Source organism: Hydractinia symbiolongicarpus, chromosome 9 (genome assembly GCF_029227915.1).
Source record: "Hydractinia symbiolongicarpus strain clone_291-10 chromosome 9, HSymV2.1, whole genome shotgun sequence".
Lineage (NCBI taxonomy): Eukaryota > Metazoa > Cnidaria > Hydrozoa > Anthoathecata > Hydractiniidae > Hydractinia > Hydractinia symbiolongicarpus.
This window is the reverse complement of record NC_079883.1, coordinates 8,287,332-8,301,441: the sequence shown is the minus strand read 5'-3', so window position 1 is coordinate 8,301,441 and position 14,110 is coordinate 8,287,332. Positions and strand designations below refer to the sequence as shown.

The following is a 14,110-nucleotide window of genomic DNA, read 5'->3' as shown; positions in this document are numbered from 1 at the left end:
CCACCTCCATGACCCAAGGCCAAAAATCAGATTAATATACTGACCATTCAGAGAATGGCCTACCAGATATTAAACTGATAAGAACAGATACTACACTTGATCTTAGCCATTAGGCCGAGAAGCGATAAAGAACAAGCGTTGCCATGATAGGCATCGTCCACACACCGTAACTGCTTGTGGAGCATGTCACGTTACTGTAAAGCTTACAACTGTCACCGCGTACGGATGGACGGCGACATAGTAAAAATCACGGCTGTTGATTTAGCCGTAGGATGGAGAGCGACTGTAGCGAGTGGATGGTAACTTACATGAATGCTAACAAAGGCGACGATACTAAGTGCGTGATATTACTTTCCAATATGTCTGCGTACATTCCGTTTATCAACGCATTACGCCAGAACGTGCGCGCGCGTTACACAGTAGACCATGCAGCCGAAATGCGACAGTGCGACCCTGCCAGGAGTCGAACCTGGAATCCCCTGATTCGTAGTCAGATGCCTTATCCATTGGGCCACAGGGCCATGCTTATGACTTCGCCCCATCGTCATTTTGGCTTGCGCATTCGTTTTACTTACGACAGAATTCTTCGTGTTTGTAGCCATGAAAGAAAGGGACTTCTGTGAGTGAATTTTTTTACTGTGGTCTAATAAAAAAGTCGAAACGCAGTGCCCAATATATGAATTGCTCCTAATAGCCGGAAACAGGCCGTGTCGATGATGTAGGCCGACATACGCAACGCAAACCAAAGAACGCTTTATGAAAATCCTAACACGAGCGCGGAAGAAGCCCAAATTAACAGACTAGATGTAATGCTGAAGACCTCAAACTCCAGCAGCTTCTCTTGCAGACTATTGCGTCGTACTACAAATAAAAATTAACATGCTTTCGCATAGTCGCGGCACCCAAAACGGACATTATACGATGTACAGAAACACACATTTCTGTTTTCGCGCCAAATCAATTCCCGGAGTGGTACTTTTACGTCCGCATACTTCGCACCGTCTTAAATTATATCTCATTTACACGGTAATGTTTAGTATACTTCTACTGTGATAACAAGCATCGTTTATCGTTGGATTGTTGTAAGAAAACATTAAAAATGAGTGAAGCAGCTTCTCCAAAGAAAATCGCACCCAAGAAGAAACCTGCTGCAAAGAAGACAGCTGATCACCCTAAATATGTGGACATGATCAAGGCTGCTATCGCTACCCTAAAGGAACGCGGTGGTTCATCTCGCCAAGCTATTACAAAATATATTCATGCAAATTACAAAGTTGCTGAAAACTCAGATCATCATCTGAAAATGGCTCTTAAACGAGGAGTAACATCAGGCGATTTGATTCAAACTAAAGGCACTGGTGCTTCTGGATCATTCAAGCTAGGTCAGGTAAAAAAAGAAAAACCTAAGAAAAAGGCCGCAGCAAAAAGCCAACGGCAAAGAAGCCTACTGCAAAGAAAAGTACACCAAAAAAGAAGCCAGCAAAGAAGAGCACGCCAAAGAAAGCAGCAAAGAAGCCTGCCACAAAGAAAGCCTCGGCTAAGAAACCAGCAGCTAAGAAACCCACAAAGAAGCCTGTTGCTAAAAAACCTGCAGCAAAGAAGGTCAAAAAGACTCCCAAAAAGGCAGCAAAGAAGACCGCAAAAAAATAATTTGTGTGTATCTGGCTATTACATTAACAAACGGCTATTTTTATAGCCACACATTTACAAAAAAACATTATCTTGGTACAAAGTTAAACTTGTTTAAGTCACTTAAACAGTTAAAAAAGAGTAAATTTAAGATTAGATTCCCTAAGTTTAAGTATTTTCGTTTTTAAATTTCTTATTTTCTTGCTTTTACTTTTCTTGCCCTTCATATTTTTAACATTGTCAAACTTTATGTAGCATAAAATTTTTATGTAGCATAAAATTTAAACAGAAAGCAGGACAAAGTTTGATATAAAAAGCTAGCCGTAATATTTTTTATGGATGTGTGGCTATAAAAATAGCCGTTTTTTGTTTGGTAAGATGCTTAGGCACGTTCCCCACGAATTCTTCTTGCCAACTGGATGTCTTTAGGCATGATTGTAACTCGTTTTGCGTGAATGGCACACAAGTTAGTATCCTCGAACAAGCCAACAAGGTACGCTTCAGAAGCCTCTTGCAGAGCCATAACGGCTGTGCTCTGGAATCGCAGATCTGTTTTGAAGTCCTGAGCAATTTCTCGCACAAGACGCTGGAAAGGCAACTTGCGGATCAAGAGCTCGGTTGACTTCTGGTATCTTCTGATTTCTCTGAGAGCAACTGTACCAGGTCTGTAACGATGTGGTTTTTTCACTCCTCCAGTAGCTGGTGCGCTTTTCCTCGCAGCTTTAGTGGCGAGTTGTTTTCGTGGAGCCTTTCCTCCAGTAGATTTACGTGCAGTTTGCTTTGTACGAGCCATATTTTAAGAAGTCGATGTAGTACGGATACACAAGACGGTCTAAAATGCACTATCGCGCCAAAGTTTTATTTCTCATATTGATTGACAGCTAAGGTTCAAAACAAACCATTTGATTGGTGCTAAGAAAGTAATTTCTGATTGGCTGCATAATGACATTACGCTCATTACTTTAACATTTTTATAAAATCTGTGTTTTTTGGCTACGGGAAAACGGCTGTATCTTCTGATACACAAAAGCTTTTGACTTTTTTTTTTTTTAGTAAGTAGCAGAAGGTTTGGCGAATTCCAACGATGCCAAATTTATTGCCTTACTGAAACATTAAGACCACGAATTTTTAAAAAAACTACAGTTTTACTTAAAAAAATGTACAAAATGTTCGGAACATTTTGTAATGACGCAACTCTATTGGTTAATTAGGGTGTTTCCACGAGCAGTAGGTAATTTTATGGCCTCTTTTTAAAGCTGTCTGAATTCTGTTAACTCAAACGTTGTTTTTGTACTCGTTCTGTACGCAACTATATCAATATGTCTGGACGCGGAAAAGGAGGTAAAGGATTGGGAAAAGGAGGTGCTAAACGTCACCGAAAAATTCTTCGTGATAACATTCAGGGAATCACAAAACCTGCTATTCGGCGTCTTGCTCGACGAGGTGGTGTCAAACGTATCTCTGGCCTTATCTATGAGGAAACCAGAGGTGTACTGAAGGTTTTCTTAGAGAATGTTATTCGTGATGCTGTAACCTACACAGAGCACGCTAAACGCAAGACCGTTACCGCTATGGATGTTGTTTATGCCTTAAAACGTCAAGGAAGAACTCTTTACGGATTCGGAGGTTAAGCGTTGTCATTGCTCAACAAAAACGGCTATTTTTATAGCCACAAATCTTTTAAAACATTACTTTGTGCACGCTTCCAAATTACACAATGTGTAAAGTCTTGTCACAGTTACATTTATTGCTATACGATACTATGTCATATATGACACAAAAAAAATTTAGAAATACTTTGTAGGGTTAATTTGCCTGGGAGTGTTTCCGTGAAAAGCTGGGTTAAGTTAAATGTAAGCAATAACATGGATCAATGTACTTGTCTTTTCTGCAAGTACAGCTAATAATACGTATGAAAAGTGAAGCTAATCCACACACACATGGGGAAGTATTTTAAATGTAGGCTAGTGTTCTTAAGCACATTATTTAGAAGTTTTATTAACTTCGGTTAACTTGTAGTGACGCCAAGTAAATGTTTTTTTAAAGATGTGTGGTCTTAAAAAAGACCGTTTGTGTTTGGTAGACGTTGGTTTACTTGCTGCTTGTGTATTTTGTGACGGCTTTTGTTCCTTCACTGACTGCGTGTTTTGCAAGTTCTCCAGGCAAGAGAAGACGTACTGCGGTTTGAATTTCACGAGAAGAGATGGTCGACTTTTTGTTTTGAAGAGCCAAACGCGAAGCTTCGGAAGCAATGCGCTCAAAGATGTCGTTGACAAATGAGTTCATGATGCTCATAGCTTTGCTTGAAACTCCGACATCTGGGTGAACTTGTTTCAAAACATTGTAGATGTAAATAGCATAACTTTCCTTTCTCTTTCTCTTGCGTTTCTTTTCACCAGTTCCACCAATCTTTCCTCCTTTTTTGCCGGCTCTTTTTTCACCTTTCTTGGCTACTTTAGGTGCCTGTTTTCCTCCTTTAGCTGCTGCGTCAGACATGGTTAAAAATTTTTGCTACTTAACTTGTAAATAAGCATTAAACTGCAAGTCAAAACTTTTTGTTTATAAGTAAAAAAATCGGATCGAATTCGATCCGAAAACGCCGATACGCAATTTAATTGGTTAAAAAAAAAATCTTTTGTTTAATACTTAATTATGATTGGTTAAAAAAACATGATTTCGATCCTATTTTTATGATGAAAAAACGAGTAAAGTTTATTTCGTTAACACTTACGTTAAATATTCGTACGTTTTTGTATTAACTTACAAATCAAATCGCAGTTATGTCTGGACGTGGAAAAGGTGGAAAAGCTAAGGCTAAAGCCAAGACAAGATCCTCAAGAGCTGGACTTCAATTTCCAGTCGGTAGAGTGCATAGATTCCTTCGTAGAGGGCACTATGCTAACCGAATTGGATCTGGAGCACCAGTTTACTTAGCAGCCGTCTTGGAATATTTATCTGCTGAGATATTGGAGTTGGCTGGTAACGCAGCAAGAGACAACAAAAAAGCTAGGATTATTCCAAGACATTTACAATTGGCTGTTCGTAATGATGAAGAATTAAACAAACTTTTGAGCGGTGTAACCATTGCAGCTGGTGGTGTTTTGCCAAACATTCAAGCTGTCTTACTCCCAAAGAAGAACGACAAAGGACAGAAGAAGTAAACCGCTACACTCAGAAAACAACGGCTATTTTTATAGCCACACATCTTTAAAAAAACATTGTTTTTTTCACAAAACTATAACCTTAAAGTCTAATAGATAATCCATGCATACGCCTTGTCCTAAGTAACTCAAAGAAATTAAATAAAAAAATTTGATCACAACGTCAAAATAAATTGCACGTATTTGCACCTACTAATGTCTACGGCCATACCACGATGAACACACCCGTTCTCGTCTGATCACGGAAGTTAAGCATCGTCGGGCCGGGATAGTACTTGGATGGGGGACCGCCTGGGAACTCCCGGTGTCGTAGGCTTTTCATTTTCATTTGCTGTGATATATTTCTTGTTATAACAATTAAGGAACGTGGCGGTTGTTGAAAGTGTTTCCTATGACATTTTCCTACGACATTTTCAGGTGATAGTACGAGAAAAAAGAGCTTTCAAATGCATACAAACTCGATCTATTGCCGATCATCCAATAACCCTGACGGAATGGCAAATAAAATAAAATTCCGCCGCCTTCCGAGGACTTATATCGCAATCACGTTTCGTAACAGCCAAGCGAGGTTTTACCTTAGCGTTTAAGTCACCACCGACATTTGGCCGCGCAACTTTTCTAAGCTCATTCATTTTGACTTAAGGAGGGGGCGAGCGCGGACGCAGGCCCCCACTACCAGAAATTGTACGGTCGAGTTACTGACGTTTGCAGTAATCGCAGAGGTCAGCCCAAGCGTAGTGCAATGCAAGAGCCTCACTCTGGAAGAAAACCCTCATTGATCAGTCTTTACTTCCCCGTCAGGTAAGTATGAGTTGGAACTGCACCGTAGCATGAGGGTACCCTTCAAAGTTTGTTAATGCTTGTGGCTTGAGTGTGTTATAAACTGCCGTGTCGCGGGGCATAGGCTGTATTCTCCCCCAGTGTACGCGTTTTGTTCCCGCCGTAGACTATGCAGAGTGCCGTCGGAAAGAGGACTGCTATTATTCTTTTATTGCTTATGTGGGCCGCCATCGGTAATAGTGCAACACCAAGGCAACCCGTGGTCACGGCGTGAATGAATCCACCTCCATGACCCAAGGCCAAAAATCAGATTAATATACTGACCATTCAGAGAATGGCCTACCAGATATTAAACTGATAAGAACAGATACTACACTTGATCTTAGCCATTAGGCCGAGAAGCGATAAAGAACAAGCGTTGCCATGATAGGCATCGTCCACACACCGTAACTGCTTGTGGAGCATGTCACGTTACTGTAAAGCTTACAACTGTCACCGCGTACGGATGGACGGCGACATAGTAAAAATCACGGCTGTTGATTTAGCCGTAGGATGGAGAGCGACTGTAGCGAGTGGATGGTAACTTACATGAATGCTAACAAAGGCGACGATACTAAGTGCGTGATATTACTTTCCAATATGTCTGCGTACATTCCGTTTATCAACGCATTACGCCAGAACGTGCGCGCGCGTTACACAGTAGACCATGCAGCCGAAATGCGACAGTGCGACCCTGCCAGGAGTCGAACCTGGAATCCCCTGATTCGTAGTCAGATGCCTTATCCATTGGGCCACAGGGCCATGCTTATGACTTCGCCCCATCGTCATTTTGGCTTGCGCATTCGTTTTACTTACGACAGAATTCTTCGTGTTTGTAGCCATGAAAGAAAGGGACTTCTGTGAGTGAATTTTTTTACTGTGGTCTAATAAAAAAGTCGAAACGCAGTGCCCAATATATGAATTGCTCCTAATAGCCGGAAACAGGCCGTGTCGATGATGTAGGCCGACATACGCAACGCAAACCAAAGAACGCTTTATGAAAATCCTAACACGAGCGCGGAAGAAGCCCAAATTAACAGACTAGATGTAATGCTGAAGACCTCAAACTCCAGCAGCTTCTCTTGCAGACTATTGCGTCGTACTACAAATAAAAATTAACATGCTTTCGCATAGTCGCGGCACCCAAAACGGACATTATACGATGTACAGAAACACACATTTCTGTTTTCGCGCCAAATCAATTCCCGGGAGTGGTACTTTTACGTCCGCATACTTCGCACCGTCTTAAATTATATCTCATTTACACGGTAATGTTTAGTATACTTCTACTGTGATAACAAGCATCGTTTATCGTTGGATTGTTGTAAGAAAACATTAAAAATGAGTGAAGCAGCTTCTCCAAAGAAAATCGCACCCAAGAAGAAACCTGCTGCAAAGAAGACAGCTGATCACCCTAAATATGTGGACATGATCAAGGCTGCTATCGCTACCCTAAAGGAACGCGGTGGTTCATCTCGCCAAGCTATTACAAAATATATTCATGCAAATTACAAAGTTGCTGAAAACTCAGATCATCATCTGAAAATGGCTCTTAAACGAGGAGTAACATCAGGCGATTTGATTCAAACTAAAGGCACTGGTGCTTCTGGATCATTCAAGCTAGGTCAGGTAAAAAAAGAAAAACCTAAGAAAAAGGCCGCAGCAAAAAAGCCAACGGCAAAGAAGCCTACTGCAAAGAAAAGTACACCAAAAAAGAAGCCAGCAAAGAAGAGCACGCCAAAGAAAGCAGCAAAGAAGCCTGCCACAAAGAAAGCCTCGGCTAAGAAACCAGCAGCTAAGAAACCCACAAAGAAGCCTGTTGCTAAAAAACCTGCAGCAAAGAAGGTCAAAAAGACTCCCAAAAAGGCAGCAAAGAAGACCGCAAAAAAATAATTTGTGTGTATCTGGCTATTACATTAACAAACGGCTATTTTTATAGCCACACATTTACAAAAAAACATTATCTTGGTACAAAGTTAAACTTGTTTAAGTCACTTAAACAGTTAAAAAAGAGTAAATTTAAGATTAGATTCCCTAAGTTTAAGTATTTTCGTTTTTAAATTTCTTATTTTCTTGCTTTTACTTTTCTTGCCCTTCATATTTTTAACATTGTCAAACTTTATGTAGCATAAAATTTTTATGTAGCATAAAATTTAAACAGAAAGCAGGACAAAGTTTGATATAAAAAGCTAGCCGTAATATTTTTTATGGATGTGTGGCTATAAAAATAGCCGTTTTTTGTTTGGTAAGATGCTTAGGCACGTTCCCCACGAATTCTTCTTGCCAACTGGATGTCTTTAGGCATGATTGTAACTCGTTTTGCGTGAATGGCACACAAGTTAGTATCCTCGAACAAGCCAACAAGGTACGCTTCAGAAGCCTCTTGCAGAGCCATAACGGCTGTGCTCTGGAATCGCAGATCTGTTTTGAAGTCCTGAGCAATTTCTCGCACAAGACGCTGGAAAGGCAACTTGCGGATCAAGAGCTCGGTTGACTTCTGGTATCTTCTGATTTCTCTGAGAGCAACTGTACCAGGTCTGTAACGATGTGGTTTTTTCACTCCTCCAGTAGCTGGTGCGCTTTTCCTCGCAGCTTTAGTGGCGAGTTGTTTTCGTGGAGCCTTTCCTCCAGTAGATTTACGTGCAGTTTGCTTTGTACGAGCCATATTTTAAGAAGTCGATGTAGTACGGATACACAAGACGGTCTAAAATGCACTATCGCGCCAAAGTTTTATTTCTCATATTGATTGACAGCTAAGGTTCAAAACAAACCATTTGATTGGTGCTAAGAAAGTAATTTCTGATTGGCTGCATAATGACATTACGCTCATTACTTTAACATTTTTATAAAATCTGTGTTTTTTGGCTACGGGAAAACGGCTGTATCTTCTGATACACAAAAGCTTTTGACTTTTTTTTTTTTTAGTAAGTAGCAGAAGGTTTGGCGAATTCCAACGATGCCAAATTTATTGCCTTACTGAAACATTAAGACCACGAATTTTTAAAAAAACTACAGTTTTACTTAAAAAAATGTACAAAATGTTCGGAACATTTTGTAATGACGCAACTCTATTGGTTAATTAGGGTGTTTCCACGAGCAGTAGGTAATTTTATGGCCTCTTTTTAAAGCTGTCTGAATTCTGTTAACTCAAACGTTGTTTTTGTACTCGTTCTGTACGCAACTATATCAATATGTCTGGACGCGGAAAAGGAGGTAAAGGATTGGGAAAAGGAGGTGCTAAACGTCACCGAAAAATTCTTCGTGATAACATTCAGGGAATCACAAAACCTGCTATTCGGCGTCTTGCTCGACGAGGTGGTGTCAAACGTATCTCTGGCCTTATCTATGAGGAAACCAGAGGTGTACTGAAGGTTTTCTTAGAGAATGTTATTCGTGATGCTGTAACCTACACAGAGCACGCTAAACGCAAGACCGTTACCGCTATGGATGTTGTTTATGCCTTAAAACGTCAAGGAAGAACTCTTTACGGATTCGGAGGTTAAGCGTTGTCATTGCTCAACAAAAACGGCTATTTTTATAGCCACAAATCTTTTAAAACATTACTTTGTGCACGCTTCCAAATTACACAATGTGTAAAGTCTTGTCACAGTTACATTTATTGCTATACGATACTATGTCATATATGACACAAAAAAAATTTAGAAATACTTTGTAGGGTTAATTTGCCTGGGAGTGTTTCCGTGAAAAGCTGGGTTAAGTTAAATGTAAGCAATAACATGGATCAATGTACTTGTCTTTTCTGCAAGTACAGCTAATAATACGTATGAAAAGTGAAGCTAATCCACACACACATGGGGAAGTATTTTAAATGTAGGCTAGTGTTCTTAAGCACATTATTTAGAAGTTTTATTAACTTCGGTTAACTTGTAGTGACGCCAAGTAAATGTTTTTTTAAAGATGTGTGGTCTTAAAAAAGACCGTTTGTGTTTGGTAGACGTTGGTTTACTTGCTGCTTGTGTATTTTGTGACGGCTTTTGTTCCTTCACTGACTGCGTGTTTTGCAAGTTCTCCAGGCAAGAGAAGACGTACTGCGGTTTGAATTTCACGAGAAGAGATGGTCGACTTTTTGTTTTGAAGAGCCAAACGCGAAGCTTCGGAAGCAATGCGCTCAAAGATGTCGTTGACAAATGAGTTCATGATGCTCATAGCTTTGCTTGAAACTCCGACATCTGGGTGAACTTGTTTCAAAACATTGTAGATGTAAATAGCATAACTTTCCTTTCTCTTTCTCTTGCGTTTCTTTTCACCAGTTCCACCAATCTTTCCTCCTTTTTTGCCGGCTCTTTTTTCACCTTTCTTGGCTACTTTAGGTGCCTGTTTTCCTCCTTTAGCTGCTGCGTCAGACATGGTTAAAAATTTTTGCTACTTAACTTGTAAATAAGCATTAAACTGCAAGTCAAAACTTTTTGTTTATAAGTAAAAAAATCGGATCGAATTCGATCCGAAAACGCCGATACGCAATTTAATTGGTTAAAAAAAAAATCTTTTGTTTAATACTTAATTATGATTGGTTAAAAAAACATGATTTCGATCCTATTTTTATGATGAAAAAACGAGTAAAGTTTATTTCGTTAACACTTACGTTAAATATTCGTACGTTTTTGTATTAACTTACAAATCAAATCGCAGTTATGTCTGGACGTGGAAAAGGTGGAAAAGCTAAGGCTAAAGCCAAGACAAGATCCTCAAGAGCTGGACTTCAATTTCCAGTCGGTAGAGTGCATAGATTCCTTCGTAGAGGGCACTATGCTAACCGAATTGGATCTGGAGCACCAGTTTACTTAGCAGCCGTCTTGGAATATTTATCTGCTGAGATATTGGAGTTGGCTGGTAACGCAGCAAGAGACAACAAAAAAGCTAGGATTATTCCAAGACATTTACAATTGGCTGTTCGTAATGATGAAGAATTAAACAAACTTTTGAGCGGTGTAACCATTGCAGCTGGTGGTGTTTTGCCAAACATTCAAGCTGTCTTACTCCCAAAGAAGAACGACAAAGGACAGAAGAAGTAAACCGCTACACTCAGAAAACAACGGCTATTTTTATAGCCACACATCTTTAAAAAAACATTGTTTTTTTCACAAAACTATAACCTTAAAGTCTAATAGATAATCCATGCATACGCCTTGTCCTAAGTAACTCAAAGAAATTAAATAAAAAAATTTGATCACAACGTCAAAATAAATTGCACGTATTTGCACCTACTAATGTCTACGGCCATACCACGATGAACACACCCGTTCTCGTCTGATCACGGAAGTTAAGCATCGTCGGGCCGGGATAGTACTTGGATGGGGGACCGCCTGGGAACTCCCGGTGTCGTAGGCTTTTCATTTTCATTTGCTGTGATATATTTCTTGTTATAACAATTAAGGAACGTGGCGGTTGTTGAAAGTGTTTCCTATGACATTTTCCTACGACATTTTCAGGTGATAGTACGAGAAAAAAGAGCTTTCAAATGCATACAAACTCGATCTATTGCCGATCATCCAATAACCCTGACGGAATGGCAAATAAAATAAAATTCCGCCGCCTTCCGAGGACTTATATCGCAATCACGTTTCGTAACAGCCAAGCGAGGTTTTACCTTAGCGTTTAAGTCACCACCGACATTTGGCCGCGCAACTTTTCTAAGCTCATTCATTTTGACTTAAGGAGGGGGCGAGCGCGGACGCAGGCCCCCACTACCAGAAATTGTACGGTCGAGTTACTGACGTTTGCAGTAATCGCAGAGGTCAGCCCAAGCGTAGTGCAATGCAAGAGCCTCACTCTGGAAGAAAACCCTCATTGATCAGTCTTTACTTCCCCGTCAGGTAAGTATGAGTTGGAACTGCACCGTAGCATGAGGGTACCCTTCAAAGTTTGTTAATGCTTGTGGCTTGAGTGTGTTATAAACTGCCGTGTCGCGGGGCATAGGCTGTATTCTCCCCCAGTGTACGCGTTTTGTTCCCGCCGTAGACTATGCAGAGTGCCGTCGGAAAGAGGACTGCTATTATTCTTTTATTGCTTATGTGGGCCGCCATCGGTAATAGTGCAACACCAAGGCAACCCGTGGTCACGGCGTGAATGAATCCACCTCCATGACCCAAGGCCAAAAATCAGATTAATATACTGACCATTCAGAGAATGGCCTACCAGATATTAAACTGATAAGAACAGATACTACACTTGATCTTAGCCATTAGGCCGAGAAGCGATAAAGAACAAGCGTTGCCATGATAGGCATCGTCCACACACCGTAACTGCTTGTGGAGCATGTCACGTTACTGTAAAGCTTACAACTGTCACCGCGTACGGATGGACGGCGACATAGTAAAAATCACGGCTGTTGATTTAGCCGTAGGATGGAGAGCGACTGTAGCGAGTGGATGGTAACTTACATGAATGCTAACAAAGGCGACGATACTAAGTGCGTGATATTACTTTCCAATATGTCTGCGTACATTCCGTTTATCAACGCATTACGCCAGAACGTGCGCGCGCGTTACACAGTAGACCATGCAGCCGAAATGCGACAGTGCGACCCTGCCAGGAGTCGAACCTGGAATCCCCTGATTCGTAGTCAGATGCCTTATCCATTGGGCCACAGGGCCATGCTTATGACTTCGCCCCATCGTCATTTTGGCTTGCGCATTCGTTTTACTTACGACAGAATTCTTCGTGTTTGTAGCCATGAAAGAAAGGGACTTCTGTGAGTGAATTTTTTTACTGTGGTCTAATAAAAAAGTCGAAACGCAGTGCCCAATATATGAATTGCTCCTAATAGCCGGAAACAGGCCGTGTCGATGATGTAGGCCGACATACGCAACGCAAACCAAAGAACGCTTTATGAAAATCCTAACACGAGCGCGGAAGAAGCCCAAATTAACAGACTAGATGTAATGCTGAAGACCTCAAACTCCAGCAGCTTCTCTTGCAGACTATTGCGTCGTACTACAAATAAAAATTAACATGCTTTCGCATAGTCGCGGCACCCAAAACGGACATTATACGATGTACAGAAACACACATTTCTGTTTTCGCGCCAAATCAATTCCCGGGAGTGGTACTTTTACGTCCGCATACTTCGCACCGTCTTAAATTATATCTCATTTACACGGTAATGTTTAGTATACTTCTACTGTGATAACAAGCATCGTTTATCGTTGGATTGTTGTAAGAAAACATTAAAAATGAGTGAAGCAGCTTCTCCAAAGAAAATCGCACCCAAGAAGAAACCTGCTGCAAAGAAGACAGCTGATCACCCTAAATATGTGGACATGATCAAGGCTGCTATCGCTACCCTAAAGGAACGCGGTGGTTCATCTCGCCAAGCTATTACAAAATATATTCATGCAAATTACAAAGTTGCTGAAAACTCAGATCATCATCTGAAAATGGCTCTTAAACGAGGAGTAACATCAGGCGATTTGATTCAAACTAAAGGCACTGGTGCTTCTGGATCATTCAAGCTAGGTCAGGTAAAAAAAGAAAAACCTAAGAAAAAGGCCGCAGCAAAAAAGCCAACGGCAAAGAAGCCTACTGCAAAGAAAAGTACACCAAAAAAGAAGCCAGCAAAGAAGAGCACGCCAAAGAAAGCAGCAAAGAAGCCTGCCACAAAGAAAGCCTCGGCTAAGAAACCAGCAGCTAAGAAACCCACAAAGAAGCCTGTTGCTAAAAAACCTGCAGCAAAGAAGGTCAAAAAGACTCCCAAAAAGGCAGCAAAGAAGACCGCAAAAAAATAATTTGTGTGTATCTGGCTATTACATTAACAAACGGCTATTTTTATAGCCACACATTTACAAAAAAACATTATCTTGGTACAAAGTTAAACTTGTTTAAGTCACTTAAACAGTTAAAAAAGAGTAAATTTAAGATTAGATTCCCTAAGTTTAAGTATTTTCGTTTTTAAATTTCTTATTTTCTTGCTTTTACTTTTCTTGCCCTTCATATTTTTAACATTGTCAAACTTTATGTAGCATAAAATTTTTATGTAGCATAAAATTTAAACAGAAAGCAGGACAAAGTTTGATATAAAAAGCTAGCCGTAATATTTTTTATGGATGTGTGGCTATAAAAATAGCCGTTTTTTGTTTGGTAAGATGCTTAGGCACGTTCCCCACGAATTCTTCTTGCCAACTGGATGTCTTTAGGCATGATTGTAACTCGTTTTGCGTGAATGGCACACAAGTTAGTATCCTCGAACAAGCCAACAAGGTACGCTTCAGAAGCCTCTTGCAGAGCCATAACGGCTGTGCTCTGGAATCGCAGATCTGTTTTGAAGTCCTGAGCAATTTCTCGCACAAGACGCTGGAAAGGCAACTTGCGGATCAAGAGCTCGGTTGACTTCTGGTATCTTCTGATTTCTCTGAGAGCAACTGTACCAGGTCTGTAACGATGTGGTTTTTTCACTCCTCCAGTAGCTGGTGCGCTTTTCCTCGCAGCTTTAGTGGCGAGTTGTTTTCGTGGAGCCTTTCCTCCAGTAGATTTACGTGCAGTTT

The 14,110-nt window shown here is 40.6% G+C and overlaps 6 non-coding genes and 1 pseudogene across 6 annotated transcripts; 2 read left to right on the top strand and 5 right to left on the bottom strand.

The window, feature by feature from the left end:
* Positions 1-8: 8 nt before the first annotated feature.
* Positions 9-126, bottom strand: LOC130661532 (U2 spliceosomal RNA; annotated as a pseudogene).
* A 4,861-nt stretch (positions 127-4,987) lies between these two features.
* On the top strand, positions 4,988-5,106 carry LOC130660237 (5S ribosomal RNA). Its single transcript, XR_008987438.1, has one exon. It is a non-coding gene; the product is annotated as a 5S ribosomal RNA (ribosomal RNA).
* A 328-nt stretch (positions 5,107-5,434) lies between these two features.
* LOC130659675 (U1 spliceosomal RNA) lies at positions 5,435-5,599 on the bottom strand. The gene has a single exon (XR_008986880.1). It is a non-coding gene; the product is annotated as a U1 spliceosomal RNA (small nuclear RNA).
* Positions 5,600-5,784: 185 nt separating this feature from the next.
* On the bottom strand, positions 5,785-5,976 carry LOC130660733 (U2 spliceosomal RNA). Its single transcript, XR_008987930.1, has one exon. It is a non-coding gene; the product is annotated as a U2 spliceosomal RNA (small nuclear RNA).
* A 4,863-nt stretch (positions 5,977-10,839) lies between these two features.
* LOC130660225 (5S ribosomal RNA) lies at positions 10,840-10,958 on the top strand. The gene has a single exon (XR_008987425.1). It is a non-coding gene; the product is annotated as a 5S ribosomal RNA (ribosomal RNA).
* A 328-nt stretch (positions 10,959-11,286) lies between these two features.
* Positions 11,287-11,451, bottom strand: LOC130659674 (U1 spliceosomal RNA). Its single transcript, XR_008986879.1, has one exon. It is a non-coding gene; the product is annotated as a U1 spliceosomal RNA (small nuclear RNA).
* A 185-nt stretch (positions 11,452-11,636) lies between these two features.
* Positions 11,637-11,828, bottom strand: LOC130660732 (U2 spliceosomal RNA). The gene has a single exon (XR_008987929.1). It is a non-coding gene; the product is annotated as a U2 spliceosomal RNA (small nuclear RNA).
* Between the last annotated feature and the right edge of the window lie 2,282 nt (positions 11,829-14,110).